General features: G+C 44.9%; 1 long non-coding RNA gene across 1 annotated transcript in view; it reads right to left on the reverse strand.

Moving 5' to 3' along the window:
• Positions 1-16,593, reverse strand: part of LOC141257954 (uncharacterized) — a 32,612-nt gene extending 16,019 nt beyond the window's left edge. The window contains exon 1 of the long non-coding RNA XR_012318140.1: positions 16,454-16,593. This is a non-coding gene — a long non-coding RNA (uncharacterized lncRNA). The remainder of the gene's footprint in view (positions 1-16,453) is intronic.
• Between the last annotated feature and the right edge of the window lie 829 nt (positions 16,594-17,422).

A 17,422-nucleotide genomic window follows, 5' to 3' on the forward strand; every position in this document is an offset into this window, starting at 1 on the left:
GCCACTGATTTCTGTAGCAACAGGATCTGGATTGATCCCCCTGCTAGACCTTGATTATTGATAATAGAATGGGGATCAATAGGTCCAGTGAGGGACAGCCATCGTGGAGCATGGGTGCCACTTGCGTTTATCCATATGGTGCCAACCTGTGCTGTCAGATAGGGGTAGACTTTCAAGGGATATACGGGGAGAGGCAGATGTATTGCACCTATACTTGACTTACTGTCTGATGCAGGGTAGTTGATGCAAAAGCCACTTTTGTGGAGAATTCTGTTAATGAGATTGTCTTGAATTTGAGTATACATTTTTAATAAGTTACATTTTAAGGGACTTTTTGGTAAGCATTAGTAGACCACTCCCACCCCACCCCCAGTTATCTGTTTTTTACCCTGTTATGACCCTTTTCTGCTTGCTTGCTCCACCGGCTAGCAGCCAGTCCATGGACATAACCCAGGAGTCCCTGCATAAGTCCAGATCCTTGTATAGGGGTTAAAGGGAGAAGGCCAGGGTTCTCCTGGGACCTGCTAAGCGGAGTGGCTTGAGCAAAGTCTGTCCATGGAAGCCCTATTGAAAGCTGCCAGACTTTAATGTACAGCTTACCTTAAAGTATAAGTGGCCAAAAATAATGGATCACCTCCAAGCTGTGGTCAATCAAATGCCAAGTCTTGCCCAGATTGTTCAGGAGCTTGCAAAGCTGATAAATACTGAAGCTGCTTAGGCTCAAGCCATTGCAGCACCACCTCTGACCATTCCTAACCCAAAGATACTTTTCTGACTTGTGTAGTCACCAGAAAAAAAATCTCAACCTTGAAGGAGAGCTGTTGGTTGTAGACAGGATCTAAAGTATAATTTGGTTCTTAGTCAGCATAAGAGACTTATTATAACCTTGCTGCAGGATGACACCCCCCAAGACTTGGGCCTTTTCCATTTTTCCTGATACTCTACAACATTCTAGAGTTTCCTTCAAGAGATCTCAAAAAAAGTACTTTCCTAACAGTGATATGGTAGCAGAAAGTTAAGTGAATAGACGGAAAGCAAAATATTTGGGAAGGACACATCAACAAGTAAACCAAAAGAAAAAACCCTTTTAAAATTCTTTCTTAAGTATATTAAGTCCCAATAACACCTTACAAACTACTAACTAATCTCTCATCAATGTTTGTTCAAGTCAGCGGGGAACTAAGTGATCTGTCAAATGCCTGTACAAGTCGTTTTTCCTTACCTGACTGGGGTTGTCGCCCCCGCTCTGCGTTTGCTGACCCTTTTGGTCCCTATTCAACCCTATAAATGGCATCTACCTATATTCAATGTTCTTGGTGTGGTGTCACTTACGAAAATAAAATACATATGAAAGGACAGTATTAGATAACAGAATTTAAATCTTTAAGGGTCAGTATCCTACAGGGAGAAGTACACACTCCAGTAAAAACTGTAACCCCCACTTAAACTTGGTTAGCTCATTAGGTGTTAATACTTCTCAAGTATCTCTGCAATGGAGAGGTAAAATGAAGTTTTATTTACTGTCATACTTTTGTTCCCCACTGAAAGTGATTGTATTTGGTCAGCCACCAATTCTGCAAGTTCTCCAACTTAAAAAGATGAGGCCTGTAATTGACATTATAGGTAGATTTCAACTATGAGAGACAAAATGAGAAGACCAATCCTGAAAGTCTGATTTGGTAAGACTTTTTTTTTTTTTTTTTTAAATTTTGGTGGAAAATAAGTATTTGGTCAATTACAAAAGTTCATCTCAATACTTTGACCTCTGTCATTGCCAACAAAGGATATATAGCAAACATTTTCTGTAATTCTGCACAAGATTGGTACACTGTTGCTGGTATGTTAACCCATTCCTGCATGCAGGTCTCCTCTACAGCAGTGATGTTTTGGGGGATGTTGCTGGGGAACATGGGCTTTCAACGCCCTCCAAAGGTTTTCTATAGGGTTTAGATCCTTGCTGATGGAAGGTTTGCACTCAAAATCTCATGATACATGGCCCCATTCATTCTTTTATGTACATGGATCAGTTTTCCTGGTCCCTTGGCAGAGAAACAGCCCCAAAGCATGATGTTGCCACCCCCATGCTCCACAGTAGGTATGGTGTTCTTTGGATTCCACTCGTCCTGTTTGGAAGAGAGAATGCTGAGTTGCATTTCTACCAGTTATACTTTGGTTTCATATGACATTCTCCCAATTCTAGCAAACTTCAGACGGGCCCGGACATGTAATGGCTTAAGCAGGGGGACAAGTCTGGCACTGCAGGATCTGTGTCTGTGGCGGCATAGTGTTACTAATGGTAGCCTGTGTAACGTTGGTCCCAGCTCTCTGCAGGTCATTCACTAGGTCCCCCTGTGTGGTTCTTGGATTTTTGCTCACCGTTCTTGAGATCATTTTGACCCCACGGGGTGAGATCTTGTGTGGAGCCCCAGATCGACGGAGATTTTAAGTGGTCTTGTATGTCTTCCATTTTCTAATTAATGCTCCCACAGTTGATTTCTTCACACCAAGCTGCTTGCCTATTGCAGATTCAGTCTTCCCAGCCTGGTGCAGGGCTACAATTTTGTTTCTGGTGTCCTTCGACAGCTCTTTGATCTTCACCATAGTGGAGTTTGGAGTGTGACTGTTTGAACTTTTTATCAGTATAAAAGACACCTGTCTGCAACCTCAAACAGGTGCCAGTACTACAGGTAATGAGTGGAGAGCAGAGGAGCCTCTTATAGAAGTTGTTACAGGTCTGAGAGTCAAATCTTGCTGGTTATTGACCAAATACTTATTTTCCACCAAAATTTGAAAAGTCTTTCCAAATCAGACAAAGTGATTTTTCAGGATTTGTTTTCTCATTTTTTGTCTCATAGTGGAGAGGCCTGTAATCAACATCATAGGTAGACCTCATCTTTTTAAGTGGAAGAACTTGCACAATTGGTTGACTAAATACTTTTTTCCCCACTGTACATCCTGTGTCCTGTTCAGCATGAAACCTTTTTTGTTAAGGGTCTCATTAAAGATTCTCAGAAGGCTGTACAATGTTTCTGAAGGTTTGCTAATTACTGTTTCTAATTTATGTAAAAGGTTTTCCACAAATTGCATCTAGTTCCCAGTTAGCCATATCGGTCAATGGTTTAGCAATCAATGTCTTCTGCTAAGTTAGGCTAGAATCGCACATCCATGTGCTTTTTTTTTTTTTTTTCTACCATACGAGAAACTGACAGCCTAGTGTTTGTTTAATTTCCATATAGTGCAGCCAATATAATACATATTAAAGTGTACATTGTATGCAGTAACTCACATGGTGCATATCAATATTATAAAATTTTCAATTCCGTGATTCACACCATGTGGAGTAGTGACTGGTTTTAGTTTTAGATGCCATTGGGCAATTGCTGCATCTACCATTCCCACATTTAAAATTTAAACCCATTGTCAGCTGCGTGTTAAATATTCTCCATATAAAGACTGGGGAATAAAATGTCTAAACTAGTCTTACCTACAATGTTAAACCCACTGTCGGCTATTTCCTTCAAAACTTTATCCTAATATAGAGTGATATCTCCCTATATTATATTTATTACATTCTCGGCTAAATGGAACACTGTTTTTATTCTTTGTGGCATGACAGGGAATTTCCAGGTTTATTTTGAATTTTATTTTTGGCTGCATTCATGAAATCTTTAACTCAATGCCAATCTTAACTTTTTTTTTTTTAAATTTCCTTTTCTAAAATGTTCTTGTCGAGCACATTCACTTGCATCGGCGTTCTCCAAAGGGAATGGATTTAAATGTGTAATATGGTGGGCATATGAACATTGTTATTGTGCGTGCACTAATAGCATTGTCACCCTACTTTCTGTGCTAATCCAGGGAATTCATGGCAGAACAATAAGAAAAAAAAAAAAAAAAAAAAGTTCCCATTATAACGGAGCTGGTGTCCTATAGTGGAAATGCCCATGCTGTGACTGCAAGGGCTGCCAAAATTTAGTAATAACCCCACTTAGAATTTAAAGACACAGAGCAGGGCCACAGTAACAAGGTATGACATGTTCCCATTAGAAAGAGGGTCTGCTATACAGTTATAGGGTATGCAGTGAGTCCAACGGTTGACCAATTTTAGGAAAAACCCCACTAAGAATTTAAAGACAAATAGACCAGGGCCACAGTCATGACAAATTCCCATTAGAAAGGAGAGTCTCCCATTGTGTTGGCCTATGCAGTGAATGCAAGGGCTGCCAAAAATTTGGAGGCACTTCAATGCCCCTTGGAAGAGACGTGGAGGAGGGCCTCATAAAAAATGTTCACATTAGAAAGGAGCGTGCCTCCTATACTTCTAATGCCCATGAACTAAGTGTATGGGCTGACAAACATTTATCCCTGGGGGGTATACATGAACAAACTGTATAAAAAAAATTTTTTCACAGGTATCATAAACACCCTTTAAAAAAATGATGTGGGTGTTGCATCTCGGACCACGGTCATCCTTGTGATATGGTGGTGGAGGAGGACAAGAGCAAATAGCCAAAATCAGGAAGCGTATACCCATGTGTGGGTGTGGAAAAGATGCATAGGAATAGACCTCTCAAGAAAAGACACTGGATTGGAGTTTGTTAAAGGGCCAGCAGTCGGCTGTGCTTTGTTCCCAATATTAGTCTCCTATCCAGTTATAGGGTATGCAGTGAGTCCAATGGCTGCCAAAAGTTAGGAAAAACCCTACTAACCATTAAAACGCCTAGAGCTGGGCCATAGTAACTAGTACTGTCTGGGTGTGAAGACATATAGGTGCATGGGAATAGTTAGACCTCCCAAAAAGACACTGGATTTGAGTTTTACATTGCTATCATTCGGTGGTGTTGAGAAGTCTGGCCCAATCCAGCCCTTGTTCATTTTTGAGTCAGCCTGTCAGCATTTTCAGTTGACAGGCGGATGCGCTTATCAGTTATAATTGCACCAGCGGCACTAAAAACCCGTTCTGATAAAACACTGGCGGCAGGCAGGCCAGGACCTCCAAGGCATAGAGAGCCAGTTCATTCCATGTATCCAGCTTGGATACCCAATAATTATAAGGCAGAGAAACTCGGAGAACGTTGGTACAGTTGGCAAGGTACTCCCTCAGCATCTTCCCAAACTTTGCACTCCTTGTGAGAGTACCCCGCGCCTCAGCCTGTGCGATGGGAGGGTCTGAGAAAACTCTCCCAGAACTTTGACAGTGTTCCCCTGCCTCTGTTGGATTGGAGTTCTCTCTCGCCTGTACTCCTTGGTTATCCAACGAAGTGTGCCCTCTTCCGCCAGCGTTTTCAGATGAGCTTTTTTTAATAGTTCCGCAACAAGGGCCTTCTGGTACTGCCCCATTTTTGTAGACCTGTCCGTCTCAGGAATAAGATATAAAGTTCTCCTTGTAGCGTGGGTCTAGAAGTGTCACCAACCAGTAATGGCTGTCACCCAAAATTTTGAGAATGCGAGGGTCATGGGAAAGGCAGCGTAACAAACTCAGCATGCGTGCCAGACTACTAACAGGCAAGACTTCCATGTCCTCACCAAGAGGATGACTGACCATGCTCTCCTCCTCTCTGTTCAGAGTGGATGGCCAGAGGACAGACTGTATGACAGCTGTGCAGGTAGTACTGTCTATAGTGCATGAAACTAGCTCCTGTCCCTCCTCCTCCTCCTCCTCATTGTCACCCAATCCATGTTAGGATGAGATGAGGCTTGGCTGTGTGTAATCGCCCTGTATGGTTCCTTGCTCCATCTCATTGTGTTCCGCCTGCATTGCATCCTCTTTGATTGTGAGCAGAGCGTTTCAGAAGACAGAAGTGGGATGGTGACGCTAATTATGGCATCATCGCCGCTCACCATCTTGGTGGAGTCCTCAAAGTTTTGGAGGATGGCACGCATGTCTGACATCCATGTCCACTCTTGAGGTCTTATATGTGGAGTCTGAACTGAATACCGATGGCCTTGTTGATGCTGGTACTCAACTGCCCTCTTCTGCTCACAAATCCTTCCCAACATCTGCAGTGTAGAGTTCCAACTCATGGGGACATCACACACCAGTCTGTGATCTGGAAGCAAGGGTGGCGGAAGCTGTAGCTGACTTTCTAAAATGGGCACACAGGCGGCATACTCTAACAAGCAGCATCGGGTAGGATTTGAGAAACCACTGAACCATGAGGTTAAGCACATGGGCCAGGCATGATACGTGTGTGAGCTCGCCTCAGAGCCGCCACCAGGTTCTGCCCATTGTCACACACGACCATGCCTGGCTGTTGGTTCAGTGGTGTGAGCCACAGATCTGCCTGCTCTTTCAGAGCTGTCCACAACTCTTCAGCATTTTGCTCTTTTTCACCTAAGCATATTAGCTTCAGCACAGTCTGTTGCCGCTTTGCTGAAGCAGCGCTGCAGTCCTTTCAGCTTGTGACTGATGTGGTCATTTCGGAGATGGAGGATGAGGTGCAGGAGCTGTAGACTGTGGGCAACCTGATTGACCAAGGGCCTGCAATCCTTGAGGATGTGTTCCGTCCCAAGGTCCATCTGGGTCCCGGCTTCCACTGTTAACCCAGTGTGCTGTCAGCGAGATATACCATCCCTGCCCACAAACACTTGTCCACGTGTCCATGGTTAGGTGGACTTTACCGGTAACTGCGTTGCTGAGAGCACTGCTAATGTTTTGGCGCACGTTCTTGTGTAATGCGGGGACAGCACACCGGAAGAAATAGTGTCTACTGGGGACCGAGTATCGAGGGATGGCCGCCACCATCAGGTTGCGGAATGCTTCCGTCTCCGAGCCTAAAAGGCAACATTTTGAGAGCAAGCAGTTGTGAAATGTGGCAATTTAGTACTGAGGCCTGTGGGGCGTTGGCTGCATATTTGCACTTGCGTTCCAAGGACTGGGGGGTCTGGACAACTGAACGCTGTGCTGGGACAAGGACATGGACGTGCTTCCTGATGCTGCTACTTGAGTGTGCAATGACAGGTGCAGGGCAGGAGGCTGCTTCGCATGCACCATGGACAGGGGATTGGCTTGCATGCACAACAGCGGAAGAAGCAATGGTGCCACCTGCAGACACTGTTCCTGGACCCTGGGCTTCGGCCCACTAAGTCGGGTGCTTTGCTGCCATGTGCCTGATCATGCTGGTGGTGGTCAGGTGGTCGTTTTGCCACCCCTGCTGATGCTAGCCTGGCAGGTGGTGCAAATGGCCTTTTTGGGGTTATCGGCAGTCTTTAAAATACAACCAGACTTGTGAAGACCTAACAGTTGTACTGGCAACTTTCTTTTTTGTTGGGGTTACGGGGAACGGTTGCCTGCCTTCTGTCTATGGCCACCACACTGCTCCTTCCTGCCTGTTGGGGTGCTCTACCTCCCTCCCTCTGTGTGCTGCTGTCCTCACTCTGCATGTCCTCCTGCCAGGTTGGGTCAGTTACTATATCCACCACCTCGTCTTCCACTTACGCAACCCTGGTCCTCCTCCTGACTTTCTGACAATTGTCTCATCATCGTCCACCTCTTGTGACACTTTCCCACCGTTGCCTTCGTGTGACCGTGGCTGCTCAAATATTTGGGCATTGCTACATGTGATCTCCTCTTGCCCTGCTTCAAGTGGACTGGGCGAGAGGCCCAAATCTATAAATGGAAAAGTGAACAGCTCTTCAGAGTGTCCAAGTGTGGGATCAGTTGTCTCTGGGTACTAGGCATGGTGGGAGGAAGGAGGTTCAGGGTGAGGAATATGCGGTCCAGACTCACGGCTACTGAGACTTGACCAAGTGGAAGACAGGGTGATGGCTAAGTGACTGGAAGCATTATCTGCTATTCAACCAACAACCTTTTGACACTGCTCTGGGTTCAATAGTGGTGTGCTGCGGTCCCCTAGAAATTGGGACAGGAAGGTCAGGTGAGATGTGGGTGTTTATTGTGGCACAATTTTGGCTTGCCCACGGCCTTGTCCTCAGCCTCTGTATGCACTATTACAATCACGTCCAGTTCCCCGTCCCTTGCCACATGCCTTGCCCATTTTAAATGGAGGACAGTATCTTCCACGCTCACTACAAATGACTGAGTTTGGAGCAAACTTATGTGATCTGTGTGATGGAGAAAAGTTTTAAATACCTGCCCTGTAGGTAAGTAGTTTGGAGCAATTCACACTAGTTTGCTGTTCAAACTACTTACCTACAGGGCTGGTATTTAAAACTTTTCTCCTTCAAACAGATCACATACGTTGTCAGAATATACTGCCATTTCTGACCTCCATTAAAAAATTTCCTTTAGTGTGTCATTGAAGCAATTCACCAGTTTGCTGTTCAATGACACACTAAAGGAAATTTTTTTAATGGAGGTCTGAAATGGCAGTATATTCTGGCAACGTATGTGATCTGTTTGATGGAGAAAACCGTTTTAAATAGCTGGATTTCTAGCGCTCTAATATGGAAAGTACATGGCTGTATTCTGAAGTGCTAACAAGCAAATGGCGCAGAAAAACTGTTCTCTGGATTGTTTAAGCACATAATGAGGATTAACATCCAAGGAAAATTATTCCTGGTCCCCAGAAATATCTAACAGCAGCAGAAGGCAGAATTGGAATGGAGCCTCTTGTGCTATATGCACTGCAGTCTGCTATATACACCGCCTGCCTATACACCCTGCCTGCCTGATTTCTCTGCAGATAGATTAGTCCTCAGAAGGACTGTTTTAAGATGGGATATGTGTAATGAACGTTTTTTTTTTTCCCTACACTACCTAATCTCTCCCTGACACAGCAGCAGCTCTCCCTACACTGTCTGATCTGGAGTGACTGTGATGAGCATGGCGGTGCCAGGTCTGATATAGACCTGATGACTGTGTTGGCCAGCCAATCACTGTAATGCCCACAACAAACATGGCTGAGGTATTACAGTGCATGGCAGGCAATCCCTGCATGTTCATTGGCTCTCTAAAGAGCACCAAACATGCATGAAGGGGACCAGAGTTCCAACCTGAGCAACCCGGAAATACTCGGCGAGTGCTGACCCTCTCGAGCAGTGAGATGCTCGGGCAAGCACCGAGCAGTAGCGAGCATGCTCGCTCATCACTAACTGTTACAACTCACCTGCCACTAAAAAATATCTCATCACAATCCGACTTGTATAAATTCTGCTATTCTATATTTTCTTTTGGTGCTTGTGTCCAGCAGATGTTTGGAGATGAAAGAAATGTGCAAATATGTAGGACCAGGCTATTTTAAGGAGTGTGATACATTCTTTGATGCTTAACAAGATGTTTCCTCTCTTCAGGTTTTAAACTTTCTCTACACAATACACCTCTTATTTCAGTCCCTGGGCCCATATGTTAAATGGTGTCTATTCGTTCGATGTCTCTATTACTTGTCAAGGATATGGCTTTGTCTATGTATAATATACGTCTTCCTGGTCTTTGGGCTACCAGGAGCTCTTTTGCATGGTAATTAACCTGGATAATTTAAGTTTGCTGCTTCTTTTATACACTGCCATTTTACATAGGCAGCTTTTAGATTGCTGTCTTCTATACTTATAGAAAATATTGCAAATGAGATTCAGAGATTTTTAATGACTATTTTTTTAAATATACCAAACCTCAAATGGGTCAATAAATGAGACCTATGAAGAGATGTCTGCCGCCTTGGGAGTTACATGGCTGAAAACAACTGAGCTGTGTAGTGTCATGTGGTTTTACATGTAATGTGAATAGTATGTCTTTTATATTGTGTGATGGTAATGTGTAGTGTAGAACTACTGATTATATGGTTAAATGGCTTTGTATGTTCTATACAGTTGCTAAGGACAATAGGTTTTAGCCTGTTGAATAGAATAACCCAATGGCTGTGGACTAGTTAGTGAAAAGTGGTCACTTCCTGATATGGAGTCAGAAATACCATGACAAGGTCCAGTTCAGGAGCAGTGGGCTGCTAGGGCCAGCATGTACCAATCATTCTAGGCAGTAGGAGGTCCATACAGATATCACTTGTGGACATTCCTGCAACGTCTGGAGCCTAGGATTCTGTCTAAGTACTAGGGAGAGTGCCTGGTCTTCTGACATAAAGGTCGGTGGACATGGAATTACAGGAAGAGCAGGTGGCTGGTTCTGGGTGCACTGCTGAAGTGGACAGGAAATTCCAGAGTCTGATGGAGTCAATGGGTTTATGGATAGTCCAGGACAAACTAGTTGTAATGCACTGTCCCCTGAGTTGTGTGCAGTGGCTCCTGAAGGCTGAGTCCTACAGGTGAGTGATGCACCCCACACATGACAGCACACTGGGCATTTTTTTCCCATTTATGTGCCAGTGTAACCGGACAGCAGCTTGGTCATGACTACTGCTCTTGGCAACGTTTCAGCTGCACCTAGCTTCATCTTGGCAAAGTAAGCAAAACTGTGCTTTCCGCATCTCAGTTCAAAATGATGGAAAGATGGTAAGATGTGAGCAGGTGCCAGCTTCATTCCAGACCATAAACCTTTGTGTATAGGAATGTTAAAACTGTAAATGTAATAAAAAAATGTTTGCACCGGAGAGCTTTATATTCTGTAACAAAAATTCATATAGTAAAATGCTGATTAGCTGCCTGTATTGCCCTTAATCGTATTCTAAAAGTAAGATCCTCTTTTAAAAGAACAGGAAACTAATGGATTGTACAAACTACCAGTTCCTACCACTGGTCCAATCTGCTGACCAAGAAAGTAAAGATGTCAGGGCATCTGAGGGACCAAGGACAGTCTAGGTATGACTGACCCTGGTTAAGGAGATGCATCTATTTGGCTCATTGGCTGAAAGAAACTGGTCTATCATGTTAATACTAAATTGTCTTATGCTACTTTGATTACTTGAAGCTTTAGCAAGGTTGGTGACTGGTCCACTCTGTGAGGAGCTGAAAGGCACCTTTAGTTAGACCAGCTTTATTAATTATTTAGGCTTGTCAGAAGAGGTGGGTCTTCAGGTTCCTTTTGAAGGTTTGCACGGTGGGCGAGAGTCTGGGGTAGAGCGTTCCAGAGTAGGGGGGAAGCAAGGGAGAAATCTTGTATATGATTGTAGGAGAAGGAGATCGTGAGGAGGTTGATTGTGGGTATGTGTGAAGCCCAGCTATGCTTGGCATCACAGACCCAGAAGGGTGTATTGAAGGATTCCTCCACAAGAGGCCCCCATAACCATTCACACATCTCCACCTTCCACCTCAGACCACCAGAGGGAGCTCCTTAGGGAGATATATAAGGGAAGGTGGAGCCAGGCAGCCGTTAGTCTTGAGACTACAGTCTGTGTGAGTTGCAGTTAGTCTATTCTGGTTTAGCAACGAGTCCAGTACAGTCTGAGACGTGTTACCTCAGAGGACAAAAGCCTGTTCCAGCTCCTGCATTCTACACTGCAGTGGAGCTTATCCAGATCAAGACTCGGTGTAGCTCAGTGAGGTGAGCTGTAGGTGTGCCAGCGCCATAAGATCGGTGAACCGCAGCACGCTGCCGTTTGTGTTAGTGGCCTATTGAGGGCTCGAGTAGGCCGAAGGAGTAGGGGGCAGAGGAGCTTAACTTGCTCACCCCGAAGGACAATCAGTTACCGAACACCGGGTCCGAAGCTTGCCGGGATCTCCACGACCCAGTAAGATAAACCGGAATCCCTGGAGAACTACAGGTCCCAGGATCGCTAAAGTGCTGATGCGTACCAGAGCCAGGAGACACTTAGGCCCAGTAAGTCGGGAGCGTGCACTCCAAGAGAAGGTCCTACCACAAGGTCAGCCAGCGCAGGACAGAGACAAAGTTAGGGCTAGCTCCAAGCAGGTCAGAAACTTACTACGCAGCAGCCAGAACCAGGAGACCCAAAACCTGCTCATTGGGGAGGATCTGGACATACACCCTTCACCCTACAGTGCTCCGGGGAGTGCCTGAAATTCCACCAGTAAATGGTACTGAAGTGACTATCGTGTCCATCCCTGTTCTTACTCTGGCCCGGCGTAGTCTTTTTATCCTGCATCCCCGTTCCTATACTGCCCTGAGGCCCAGCTCTACCTGTGGGGAGCTATACCATCAAGCTGCCTTATCAGCCTCAGTGGACTGCGCAGCGCTGGTGATCCTCACCAGAAGCCACCGGTGGCGTCACAAACTTTTTATAAACTTTACAAATATCAACCCCCTTTTTTAGGAGAGACCCCATGGTACGGGCCCGGGAGCCAACCACCGTGACATCCCTAAAGGCCAGGCCAAAGGCCGGGGTACAGAGTCATCCCCTTCCCCTGGGTGCCACATATGTACCGGGAGACAAGGTCAGAGATATATGGAGGAGACAGGTTGTGAATGTCTTTGTATGCCATGGTTAGGGTTTTGAACTGGAGTCTCTGAGCAATGGGGAGCCAGTGAAGAGATTGACCGAGGAGACGCCGGGGAATAGCGGGGAGACAGGTGGATAAGTCAGGCAGCAGAGTTTAGGATGGATTGGAGTAGTCAAGGCGGGAGATGAGGGCGTGCACTAGTGTTTTTGCAGATTCATGGTTGAGGAATGTGCGGATCCGGGAGATATTTTTGAGTTGGAGTCGGCAGGAAGTGGAAAGGGCTTGGATATGTGGCTTGAAGGAGAGTTCAGAGTCCAGGGTTACCCCAAGGCAGCGAGCTTGAGGGACTGGGGAGAGTGGGCAGCCATTGACATTGATAGATCAGTTAGGGAGGTTGAATGAGATGACGGAAAGATGAATTCTGTTTTGTCAATGTTAAGTTTTAGAAATCTAGCAGAGAAGCATGAAATAGAGGACAGACATTGTGGGATTTTGGTTAGTAGAGCGCAGATATCTGGTCCAGAGAGGTAGATCTGTGTCATCAGCATAGAGGTGATAATGAAAGCCATGAGACTGAGCGGTCTCAGGCCTAAGGTGTAGATTAAGAGTAGGGGTTCTAGAACTGAACCTTGGGGGACACCAACAGATAGGGGGCAAGATGAGGAGGTGGTGTGTGAGTGGGAGACAGTGAATGTCCTGTCTGTTAGGTATGAGGAGATCCAGGATAGGGCCAGGTCTGATGTCAAGAGATGAGTTTGTAGTAAGAGGGAATGGTCCACTGTGTCGAAGGCAGATGACAGGTCTAGGAGGAGTAGGACAGTAGTGTCGCTAGGATTTGACAGTTAGTAGGCTATTGGTGACTTTAGTCAGTGCGGTTTCAGTAGAATGGTGCGGTCGGAAACCAGATTGTAGGCGGTCAAAGAGGGAGCAGGAGGAGAGGTGGGAGGACAGTTCAGAACGGAGATGTTCCAGTAGTTTTGAGGCATAGGGGAGAAGTGATATGGGGCGATAGCTAGACAGAAGATGGGTCAAGGGAGGGCTTTTTGAGGATGGGTGTGATCAAGGCATGTTTGAAGCATGAGGGGGAAGATACCAGTTGCTAATGACAGGTTGAAGAGGTGGGCTAGGGTTGGGATGAAGATGGTGGTGAGGTTTGGAATGAGGTGGGATGGGATTGGGTCACGTTTCACAGGTGGTGAGGTGTGATTTGGAGAGTAAGGCGGAAGTTTATCTTCGGTAATGGTGGAGAAGGTAGTTTTGGAAGAGGGTTGAGTAGGTGAGGGGCTATGGGGACTTAAATTAAAATCTTAGTCTGATTGCCTCATTCTTCAAGCAGAAGATTGGTACCAAGTCTTCGGCTGAAATAAGAGGAGAGGGAGGAGGCACTGGGGGACGGAGGAGAGAATTGAAGGTGTTGAATAGTTGTTTAGGGTTGTGGGACAGGGAAGATATGAGATGCAAAGTATGTTTGTTTTGCTGTAGTGAGGGGCTGTTTAAATGTGGTGTAGTGCTCATTGGAGTGGGACCTTTTCCATCTATGCTCAGCAACCCTGGAGGCCAGTCACAGTTCTTTAGTAAGGCTGGTGTGCCCGGGTTGTCTGTGTGATGTTTGGTATGTGTGAGGGGGCGACCGAATTGAGATTTGCAGCTGTTGTGGTGTTGTATAAAGTGGCAGCAACATCTGCATCATGTAAGGACCTAATGTGTGTAAGAGGGAGGAGGGATTCAGAGTGTGTAGGTCAAGGTGTTTAAGATTTCTGCGAGGGTATGCAAGTGTGAGTGAGGACTGTTGCCGAGGAGAGGGTAGAGAATGTAAATAGATTGTGGTCAGAGAGAAGGAGAAATGAGTTAGAGGTTAGATGGGGAATAGTGGCAGGTGAAGATTGGGTCCAGTGTGTGTGGCCGTCTTTGTGGGTGGCTGTGGAAGACCTCTGAGTAAGGCCGAAGGAGGAAGTGAGGGATAGAAGCTTGGAGGCAGCTGAGAGGGAAGGGTGAATGGGGTTGTTGAAGTCTCCCACGAGGATAGTGGGGATGTCAACGGAGAGGAAATGACGTAGCCAAGTGATGAAGTGGTCAAAGAAGATGGCGGTTGATCCAGGGGGGCGGTAAATGACAGCCAGTTGGAGGGGGAGCAAATGCACACGCAGTGCACTTTAAAGGAGGGGGGAGTAATGGAGAGCGGCAGTGGGATATTGGTGAATGAGCAGTTATCTGATAGGAGGTAACCTATTCCTCCACCATGCTTGCCGGTGGGCTGTGGGGTATGGGAAAGGTGGAATCCACCATACGAAAGTGCAGCAGGAGAGGCTGTGTCGAAGGGGGTGAGCCAGGTTTCAGTGATGCCGAGGAAGGAAAGCTTGTTAGTGATGAAAAGATCGTGAATGTAGGAAAGTTTGTTGCAGACGGAGAGAGCATTCCATAGAGCTACTGTTAGTGGGACTGGGGAAGCGGGGGCTGGGCGAATGGGTATAAGTTTAGAAGGGTTACGAGAGTTTGGGATAGATCATAGGTAGGAAGTGGAAGTGATTGTAGGGATTTAGTGAGGAGGGCTGGGATTTGGAGAGATGTCGCCAGAAGTGAGGAGGAGCAGAGAAAGCGTTAGTAGGTGTGAGCAGGAGAGGGCATGAGGTGGCGGTCTGTGTTTAAAGACGAAGGATTGTATGTTGAGGAATAGCTCTGAGGAGGTGAGATGGGTGGGGAGAATAGAGGGAGAGATGAAGAGTTCCTTACTAGGTGTAGGGATTAGGGGTGGTTGTAAAAAGTGAAGGATTATGGGGGTGTGTGAAAACAAAGACAAACCTTGTTTACTGTGATTTAGTATCCAGGTTCAATTCAGGATTAATTCATATTTCTCACACTTAAGCAATGGCCACACTTAAGGTGATGGACATTAGACTAAAGGCGAACAGACTCCTAGTTCACAAAATATTTGGTACAGAATGCATTCAACTGTGAACCCGAAGGGAATGTTCTGTGCTCATCTTGATCAGTTGATTAAGGCTGAAACAGATGCTGAATAGTCAAAGGCTAGGTTATCAAGGTCATAAATGAAAGTGGGGGGCAGCAGGTGTTATTTGAAGAACATATCATTCGTAAATAAGAGCAGAGAGGTAGAGAAATCTGCATGGAAATCAGGATGGGAAAGCTGAGTCACGTACCCATAAGAGGAATGGATAAACAGATGCTCGTTAGAGTGCGATGGTGGCAGATAAGGTAAAGTCTGCATGCATTGTATTATTCAGGATTAATTCATATTTCTTGCACTTAAGCAATGGCCACACTTAAGGTGATGGACACAGACAAAGTCTAACAGACTCCTAGTTCACAATATATTTCTTAAGGCATCTCTGCTCTACTTATGCAAAACAAAGTTAATCCTGGCAATGCAATAATTTTGCCTCACTTTCAGAAGCAGAAAAATTAATTTCCCCAATTTTGGGTTGACAGCCATCCAGTAGTCATCTCTCTGAAGCTTTGCTTTAGGCTAACAGTAAACTTGTCAGCCCACAAGCAGCAGATTATGCAGTGTGCTGATGTCTACAGAAACCCAATGTTTTGCTCTGCACTGTGATGGTTGGTCATTGCATAAATAAATATTTTCCTCATTGTCCGCTTCCCACCCTACATGAATCACTGATAACTTGGCGTCCTCCTCCAAGTCTTCCTAGATCTTAATCTTCCTCAACTATCCCCATGCACATGGCTATCTCTATTTGGAGTCCATTCTGCAGGAAGGTGAGCAAGCTGTAAATCTTGCAGTTCATCTGTCCTTTGTGGAATTTTGACAGAATCCGAATAAGAGGAATTCTTAAGATTGTTGGGTAAATGTTCTTCTTTTTACTTTTGTACAGTGCAGCCAACAGAATACATATTGAAAACTGGACATTGTAGGCAATAAATCACATTGCGGATCACATTTTATAAAATTTTCAATTCTGTGATTCACAGAATGTGGAGTAGTGACTTTTTACTTTTATAAAACTGGATACACTACTGGTCAATGTACACTGCACAAACACCACTAAACACTAAATCGGTCTGAATAATTGTGCAAGAGATTCCATAAATAATCCTGTATTAATATTGGTCTGTCATATGCCTTGTTATAGGACCAATAAGTGTTCTACATGCAACTGCAGTCAAAGTTCGGTTAGAGCAGTAACACAATGTCAAGTCCTGTAACTGGTATCTTGAGGGTTACACTTACTGCGCGAGTTGATCATGCAGAGAAGTCCATGTACTGCTGAAGGAATGATTTAGATACACATTACGGGAGTGTCCTCACATATAACTCTTGTGCTACGATCCAGGTGTACAGGGCGCTCCACCCAGTAGCGTCCCTGGACCTGCAATGCAAGTGTTGAAAGGCATGCAACGTCACTGTACAAGCTAGTTACGATGCGGCCACAAAACAAACGCGCTTCGAAAGATGAATGGCTGCTTTATGTAGCTTTAATGGAATCTTACTGGAGTTGCATGTATGTGTATATATTAAATCAAAAGACTGGCTAATGATGCAAGAGGTTAAGTGTTTTCAACAGTCTTTTGTGCAGTGTACATTAATGACAGCAGCGCATTTTTATAAGCAAAACCTATGTGTTTTTTGCTAAAAGCGGTAACTTCCACAATGTATGAAGCAATTCATCTGTATCATTAAAGAAATCTTTGCTGTCTGTAGGTGTAAAAATCTATTTAAATCCAAAATTGTGTAGAACAGAATGAAGTCTTAGTCAAGAGACTCAATTTTGTCCCTGAGCTCAAGCTTTTTTTTTCTCCACAAAGAACACATGGACTCAATATTAGACAAAATTTTGGACAGTGTTCTAAGACTTGTCAATTGTTTTCCCAGCTCAGATGGTGTCTGTGTTTTTGCATTCTTTCCTCCCCTCCTTTTACATTTTTTGTTCTTAGGAAACCTTTAAAACTGTGCATCTTTTTTGGAGGAATCACTGATACATTTCACTGCCTGTTTTTAAACCATATTTTACCTCACAAAATGAATCCTCTGCGATCTCCTGCTGTAATGTCTGTATTGTCTTTTGCTTCCTCAACTGCACAGGAGCGGTCGTATGTTCCGTACACAGAGTATTTGTAAACAAACTTTTGTTCATGGGAAAACCCCTTTAAGGGCACACTAGACAATACACTATATACATAAGGGTTATACATGCATAAT

This window comes from Phyllobates terribilis, unplaced genomic scaffold (genome assembly GCF_046119375.1).
Source record: "Phyllobates terribilis strain yellow unplaced genomic scaffold, ASM4611937v1 Scaffold_3__8_contigs__length_932513732, whole genome shotgun sequence".
Lineage (NCBI taxonomy): Eukaryota > Metazoa > Chordata > Amphibia > Anura > Dendrobatidae > Phyllobates > Phyllobates terribilis.